The sequence below is a fragment of the Sturnus vulgaris genome, chromosome 4 (genome assembly GCF_052056855.1).
Source record: "Sturnus vulgaris isolate bStuVul1 chromosome 4, bStuVul1.hap1, whole genome shotgun sequence".
Lineage (NCBI taxonomy): Eukaryota > Metazoa > Chordata > Aves > Passeriformes > Sturnidae > Sturnus > Sturnus vulgaris.
In genome coordinates, this window is record NC_142246.1 from 52,619 (window position 1) to 60,956 (window position 8,338).

Genomic DNA, 8,338 nt, shown 5'->3' on the forward strand with positions numbered 1-8,338 from the left:
CACAGTGGTTTCACCTCTGGGCGCACGGTCCCTTTCTCGGCTCCACACTTTCTTGCCCCTTTTCACTCACAATCCCAGCCCCACTTGCCATTTCCCTGACACACACACTCACTGCCAGTTCCAGCCCTACCACAGCTATCACACGCCCGGGCAATATGCCGGCAGGGAAGGGATTTCAGGCGCAAGCAATCCTACAGTCCCCCCTTTTTCAGCCCTACGTGTCCGTTCCATGCTCCGGCACACGACCCCACCGCTCCACCAATAGCCCCGGGCTGCATTGATTTCAGCACACCAACCCCATCATCTTGATGGCAGCGCAACAGCGTCTACTCCACTGGCAGCTTGTGTCCCACCCCAAGTGATTTCAGCTCTTTCTCAACCCACAAGCTTTATTGAACTGCCACTGCTGCTCTTCCACCTCCAGCTGAGCCTTTCTCCATCTCTGCCAGCGCAATCTTCTCCTGCTTCAAAGGGCCGCATGTCTGTCTTGGTTCCAGCTCTGCAACAATTCAGCTGCTGCCCTAGAGCCTCCAAGCCCAGCCCAGTCCATATCCCAGTCCCACTGTGATTTCACCTCCAGCCCTGCCGTCCCCCACCCCAGCCACACAGTGGTTTCACCTCTGGGCGCACGGTCCCTTTCTCGGCTCCACACTTTCTTGCCCCTTTTCACTCACAATCCCAGCCCCACTTGCCATTTCCCTGACACACACACTCACTGCCAGTTCCAGCCCTACCACAGCTATCACACGCCCGGGCAATATGCCGGCAGGGAAGGGATTTCAGGCGCAAGCAATCCTACAGTCCCCCCTTTTTCAGCCCTACATGTCCGTTCCATGCTCCGGCACACGACCCCACCGCTCCACCAATAGCCCCGGGCTGCATTGATTTCAGCACACCAACCCCATCATCTTGATGGCAGCCTAACAGCGTCTACTCCACTGGCAGCTTGTGTCCCACCCCAAGTGATTTCAGCTCTTTCTCAACCCACAAGCTTTATTGAACTGCCACTGCTGCTCTTCCACCTCCAGCTGAGCCTTTCTCCATCTCTGCCAGCGCAATCTTCTCCTGCTTCAAAGGGCCGCATGTCTGTCTTGGTTCCAGCTCTGCAACAATTCAGCTGCTGCCCTAGAGCCTCCAAGCCCAGCCCAGTCCATATCCCAGTCCCACTGTGATTTCACCTCCAGCCCTGCCGTCCCCCACCCCAGCCACACAGTGGTTTCACCTCTGGGCGCACGGTCCCTTTCTCGGCTCCACACTTTCTTGCCCCTTTTCACTCACAATCCCAGCCCCACTTGCCATTTCCCTGACACACACACTCACTGCCAGTTCCAGCCCTACCACAGCTATCACACGCCCGGGCAATATGCCGGCAGGGAAGGGATTTCAGGCGCAAGCAATCCTACAGTCCCCCCTTTTTCAGCCCTACGTGTCCGTTCCATGCTCCGGCACACGACCCCGCCGCTCCACCAATAGCCCCGGGCTGCATTGATTTCAGCACACCAACCCCATCATCTTGATGGCAGCGCAACAGCGTCTACTCCACTGGCAGCTTGTGTCCCACCCCAAGTGATTTCAGCTCTTTCTCAACCCACAAGCTTTATTGAACTGCCACTGCTGCTCTTCCACCTCCAGCTGAGCCTTTCTCCATCTCTGCCAGCGCAATCTTCTCCTGCTTCAAAGGGCCGCATGTCTGTCTTGGTTCCAGCTCTGCAACAATTCAGCTGCTGCCCTAGAGCCTCCAAGCCCAGCCCAGTCCATATCCCAGTCCCACTGTGATTTCACCTCCAGCCCTGCCGTCCCCCACCCCAGCCACACAGTGGTTTCACCTCTGGGCGCACGGTCCCTTTCTCGGCTCCACACTTTCTTGCCCCTTTTCACTCACAATCCCAGCCCCACTTGCCATTTCCCTGACACACACACTCACTGCCAGTTCCAGCCCTACCACAGCTATCACACGCCCGGGCAATATGCCGGCAGGGAAGGGATTTCAGGCGCAAGCAATCCTACAGTCCCCCCTTTTTCAGCCCTACGTGTCCGTTCCATGCTCCGGCACACGACCCCGCCGCTCCACCAATAGCCCCGGGCTGCATTGATTTCAGCACACCAACCCCATCATCTTGATGGCAGCGCAACAGCGTCTACTCCACTGGCAGCTTGTGTCCCACCCCAAGTGATTTCAGCTCTTTCTCAACCCACAAGCTTTATTGAACTGCCACTGCTGCTCTTCCACCTCCAGCTGAGCCTTTCTCCATCTCTGCCAGCGCAATCTTCTCCTGCTTCAAAGGGCCGCATGTCTGTCTTGGTTCCAGCTCTGCAACAATTCAGCTGCTGCCCTAGAGCCTCCAAGCCCAGCCCAGTCCATATCCCAGTCCCACTGTGATTTCACCTCCAGCCCTGCCGTCCCCCACCCCAGCCACACAGTGGTTTCACCTCTGGGCGCACGGTCCCTTTCTCGGCTCCACACTTTCTTGCCCCTTTTCACTCACAATCCCAGCCCCACTTGCCATTTCCCTGACACACACACTCACTGCCAGTTCCAGCCCTACCACAGCTATCACACGCCCGGGCAATATGCCGGCAGGGAAGGGATTTCAGGCGCAAGCAATCCTACAGTCCCCCCTTTTTCAGCCCTACGTGTCCGTTCCATGCTCCGGCACACGACCCCGCCGCTCCACCAATAGCCCCGGGCTGCATTGATTTCAGCACACCAACCCCATCATCTTGATGGCAGCGCAACAGCGTCTACTCCACTGGCAGCTTGTATCCCACCCCAAGTGATTTCAGCTCTTTCTCAACCCACAAGCTTTATTGAACTGCCAGCTCTTCTGCTTTGCTTCTGTATCCACGTTGCCTCTGTCGTGCCATTTAACGGTGTTTCTGCCTTCCACGGAGGTATCTTTTTTTTAGTTCTATCTCTGTGTGTTTTCAGGTGAACTCCTAAACCCGTATTCCAGTCACGATGTGAGAATACTTACTCCACTAACATCTCTAGACTCCCTATCCCATCCCTTAATGATTTTATCTCCAGCCACACATATCCCATCCTGTCTCTATATTCCTTAACACATCCCCAAAGCAGTTATGTCCTCAAGCCCTACCATATTTCTCCAGCTCTGCTTCCTCAGCTCCAACTCCTCAGCTTCTCACTGCCAGCAGCTAAAAGCTGATCCTGCTTCTCACTGCAGCCCGGAGCTGTTGATAAGGCCAGAAATCGGTTACCGTCATTAATTCAGTATTTCTAGGAGCTGTCCTATCCGCCCCCACAGGATCCTAATTCTGGGGACTCTTGAGGCCTGATGCCTAACACTTACCTTCTCCCCCCACTCCCTCGGGCCTTAGCCCAGCACTCTCCTAAAGGCTCCCTCACCTCCCCAAGGCTGCCCGTGTTTCAGCCCTATCCCTATAACCTTTAACAAATTAATATCAGGTAGGCAGTAAAAAAAACTTACTAGGAACGCAATAAAAATAGCAAAATAATGAAGCAGTCTATTAAAGAAAAAAATCGTGATTATTACAAATAAAAGCAAAATAAAATAAGAAAACCGCAAAAAGTCACCTTTATTCCCGGTATTTTAAACCACATAATCTGCCCTCAGTAGTAGCAGCCGGTCCCCCTGCATTGCTCCAGGTCCCCCACAGGCCGCCCGAGCCGCACAGGGCACAAAGAACGGAGCACCGCCGGCCCCGCTGCCCCAGGACACTGCCAGCCTCGGTAGCCGCATCCGTGCTCACCAGCGCTCCCCGGATCGGCAGCCGCGCGGGTCCCGTCCTGGCGCTGAGGCGCTCCTCAGATCGCGCACCTGCAGCCTCTGCCGCCGCTGCTCTCCACCGTCCCTCGTCGCTCGCCGCCGCACTATTGGCCGCACACCTCCCAGCGCACGCTATTTATGCCCCAGGGCCGGCCAGGCCAGCCAATCACAGGCCGAGGCAGCGCCGGCCCGCCAATCACAGCCCGCCCGTTCCCGCCGTGCTCGGCTCCAGCCCCTACAGTCCCCTCAAGCCCCGCTCCCGCGATTCCGCCCGCTTCCCGCCGTCTCCCAGTTTCCCTGGCAGAACTCCGGGGCGCGACTTGAACGGGGGGGCTCCCGCCCGCCCTTCCTCGGCTTCAACAGCACCTGCTGAGGCTCCCCCACCAGCGGCACGGCTCTGCCGTCTCCCGAAACAGCGTCTGAGGTGAAGAGCCGGAGCGGGGCCGCGATTGAGCGGGCCGAGCTTGGCGGGGCCGTGCCCGGATTGAAATGGCGGCTCTGATTGGACAGGGCGGAGAAAGGCGGGCCGGGATTGGAGGGGCTTGGAAGCTGCGAGGCTGCAGCCCATGGTAGCGCGGGGCGCCCAGCCGGGAGGAGCTAGGGCTGTTCAAAGAGTCCGTGGTCGCGCTGGGTCCCGCTCCCGAGACCCCTCTCCCCTTCTCCGACCCTCTCTCGTGCCCAGGTCCCGGCTAAAAGGCCCCCGCAGAGCTCCCACCGGAGCGCCCCATCGGCATTCGGGACAGGGGGCGGGGTGGGGCGTAGCCTGCAGGCTGCCCGGGAGTGGCTCCGGGTGGCAAAGGCGAGCTCTGCGATCGCAGCCTGGACCAGGGAGCAGCGGTGACTTGGTGGGGAGAGGGGAGGTGGCGGAGGAGCGGGGAGGGCCCCTAAGGCACAGGGCAAGCAGAGCAAGTCCAACTCCCGTGCAGTCCCAGCGACACGCAGCTGTTTGCTTATGACTGCGATGGCTGCAGGGATGGCTGCGCGCTCTCCCCAGAGTCTCTCCCCAAAACCTGGCTGCTGGTTTGTGTGACCAGGCATAGGAATAACTGTATTCCCTGGGGATGTCCTTATGGAGAAAGGTTTATTTACGTGCCCTGAGTTTATTCAGTGTATCTTCAAAGTGATGGGAACTGATTTCATTGAAATGCCAGGGGTGCCAGAGCTCAGAGCCAGGGAAACCCCTGTGGGACGGGGTTTAATGCCCATATTCTCAATCCCTCGAGGCAGCAGCACTGGAGCACTTGCACCCAAACATGACCGAGGTGCTGAGTGCTGGCAGGAGGCAAATCCAGGGATTGGACAGTAGGAGTTTGAACTGCTCCTGTAATCCCAGACCTGGAGCTGTGCTTTAGAACTCCCAGGAGATGCTGCCTCACTCAAACCTTGTTTGAAGCTCAGCATCCCTCCTGCTCCCTTGGAATTACTGTTGTTTCCGTTGTTGCTCTTTCGCAATAACATGATGACTATTATTGTAAATTCCCACTCAATTTCTTCCATAGCCCTCTGCTTCCCAGAGGTGGTGCTTTAGAAAAGTCCCTCCAGCATGGGAAGGTGCTTTTGGCTCCAGACACATTCCCAGTCCTTGGGAGCAGCTGGACCTGTGTTGTCCCCAGCAGGTGAAGCAGAGGTGCCCTCCCTCCCTCCCTCCCTCTCTCCCTCCCTCCCTCTCTCCCTCCCCTGCTACGCTTTGGCTTTTTGAGGAGGGTCTGAGGGAGTTCTTTGTCATTCCAGGACAAAATAAGCCCTGGTCCCACTAAAAGCAGAAAGAATAATTTTATCCTTGTTTTTGGATACACATATTGTGTTTTCTGCTGGAATCCCAGTCACAGACCCCAGATCAATGTGCAGTTTAAGGGCTTACACCTTGACCAGGACAATTTCCTCTCTCTTACCGTGGAAAATAGGGGCAGACTCAGACTGGACTGGAGCCAGAACCCAGAATGGGGAAAGTGAGGAAGCGTGCTCAGCACAGGCAGGGGTTGGTACAAGTTCCCTGCTGGATGGGACCTGTGTGGAACAAATTGTTCTCTTCCTCTGTCCAAAGTCCAATGGCAAAGCATTGAATAACTCACAAGTGAGACCTGGAATGTAAATAGTTCTGTTCAAATTAGGCAAGGACTGCAATAATAAAAAGGGACATCCTTTTTATGTATTAAAAAAAGTAGGGAAAAAATGTTGAAAAGGGTGTTTTTATTTGATGCCCTCTATCATTTTTTATGGATAAAACCCAATAGAGAGCAATCAGAATAGACATGGGAAAGCCAGGCGCCTTTGACTTCCACAGTGGACTTAATTTCCATTTTCTCCTCTCTTTCAGGACAGGAAAACCCACTTAACTCGTCCCATCTTTGTCAGGAGCTTTGGTGTTTGAGCAGCCAAACCCAACGGGCTCCAGCCCTGCCAGCCTGCACTGGAAGGCCCCTGGTGCTGCCAGTGGTGTGAGTAAGCGCCCCGTTGTCCCCAGAGTGTTGCTATTCCAGAGGGATCTTCTCTGTTTTCAGGCTGTCCTTGCCCTGGTCCCTGCAGTGCCCAACACCTGAGACACATAGAGAGCCCTGTCCAAAGGTGCCTTTGCCACCTTGTCAGGAACGTGACAAGAGAGCAGGCTGGAGGTGAGAACTGGGGCAGTGTCTGAGACCGATCCAGGTCAGCTCAGAGTTTACCTGGGGATGGGGGGCAGCTGGCCCCACAGACTGAGTTAAGCAGGATCAGGGTGACAGATGCTGCATTTTGTGCACCCTGAGAGCTTCTGTCCCCGCTAGAGATTTCCTGCTGGGATGTGGCAGCACAGGGAGCAGAATTAAGCCTGTACCTCCCGTGGGCATTGCTGGCCTTGGTCTCTCTGTTGTGCCACCAGACCGTGGGAATTCACTGCTGTCACTGCCACTGCCACCCTGCCAGGGGCTTGCACGCTCCCGGCAGCCCTTGTCAGCCCCGCACACGAGCTCCAGTGGTGCCTCTGTGCCGTGTTGGGAGTGTTTGCTGAGAATGTGCCTCATCCCTGGGAGTATCCTTTTGTTCCCGGGCGGCCGGACAGAGCTTTCGGATTTGTCAGCTTCAGAGTTTGATTGCAAAAGATACTGAAAGGAAGAATGACAGGGAGCCCTTGATGGCCCATTAACAGAAGATAGGCCCCCGAGGGAGTTATCAGGGATGAGAATGGAGAGGGTAAAGAACACTGCCCCTCCTATCTTAACAGCTTATGAAGATGGTAATAGAATACATACTTTTGGTTACTCTTATATTGTAGCCTAAGACACAAAGGATGTGCAGCTGTCTACCAAAGGAGAGTCCTGAAATACTGCATTTTGGGCTTTATTTCAGGGAATCCCTTAGGTACATAGCTAATTTTAAGGACATGCTTAACTCCTTCCCCTGAGCAGGTTTTCTTTCCCCAGCCAGAACTGAGGCAAACACTGTCATTTATTTCCAGCGTATTCATCTGGAATTTTTCACGAGCCTTGAACTCAATAACAGTACTTCTAATTTCTTACCAGAAAACAAGTTTCTCTGGGTAATAAAACATGACTCCACCTAGAAGGATGCAAGACATCCTTTGATTTGTGTTCCTTGAGTCGTCCTTGAAGAGGAGTGATGGAAGGGGACAGAATAACTTTATACAGATGCTGGCAATAAATTATTAAAACCTTTTTGAATATTATCTGTCCATGTGCCTTCAGGCATTTTCTGTTCCCTTTTTGCTTTTAAAGCAATTAATCTTGCAACTGCTCATCATTTTCAGATCCAGTCTTACAACTCTGGAGAATGTGAGATAATTGGAGAAACTGGAGTGAGCGAGTGGCAGAGGAGCTGAGGATTTACTCTTCCCACCAATGGGGGCTTGCAGGATGGGACCGTCCTCAGTGGGATATTTTCTGGGGTATTCTATTGGAAATTGCAAGTACCCATGCTGGGACTCTCATCCCTTTCTTGGAGAGCTGCTCCTGGCTGTTAGAAAATGCATTTTCCATGTCAGTCTGTTCTTTCCTATATTAATCCCATTACTCTCAGCTCTCTCATCTATGCCACCTCTGAATCACTTATTTCTTGCTTGCAGCCCTAGTCTACTTCCTAAGTGCCAAACGGAAAACTGTGCTGCTTTTTTCTTTCTTGTCAAAATACTCTAAAAATCAAAATCTGCATTTACTTCTAGGCTTGACAGCAGTGTTTCACTTCACATTAAACCATTTGGGCTCCTCTAAATCATGAAAAGAGTTCAGTTCTTTGTAGCCTTCCCACTTATATGTCTCCCAGTAGGAAACATGGACCAGGATGCTGCCTTAGAGGCCTGTCCAGGGAGATCACAGACAGAGGCTGGAGTTGGGGGAATGCTCTTCTCCATCTCTCTGCCCACATCAGGACAATTTTGTATGAGTAATGAAAGAGAAAAAGAGAAGGGTTCTTCATTTTTTTCTCTGTTCTGAGTGAATGTTCTGCACTATCAGCTCGAGCTGTTCCCAGCATCACCTTAGTGATTACTTAAGTGCTTCACATTTGGCTGAACAGCTTGATCAGGATACCACAGAGCCCTGAACCATGTCGAGATAGCAGCCTTGTTGCTACGGCAGGGGAGAAGCGATTCATGTTTA

The 8,338-nt window shown here is 53.8% G+C and overlaps 1 long non-coding RNA gene across 2 annotated transcripts; it reads left to right on the forward strand.

Moving 5' to 3' along the window:
* Positions 1-3,981: 3,981 nt before the first annotated feature.
* Positions 3,982-7,952, forward strand: LOC148223822 (uncharacterized). Of its 2 annotated transcripts, none has more exons than XR_015802958.1 (3): positions 3,982-4,173; positions 6,067-6,361; positions 7,492-7,952. It is a non-coding gene; the product is annotated as an uncharacterized LOC148223822 (long non-coding RNA). The 2 variants fall into 2 exon arrangements; XR_015802957.1 differs by having other exon boundaries at positions 6,067-6,187.
* Positions 7,953-8,338: the final 386 nt, after the last annotated feature.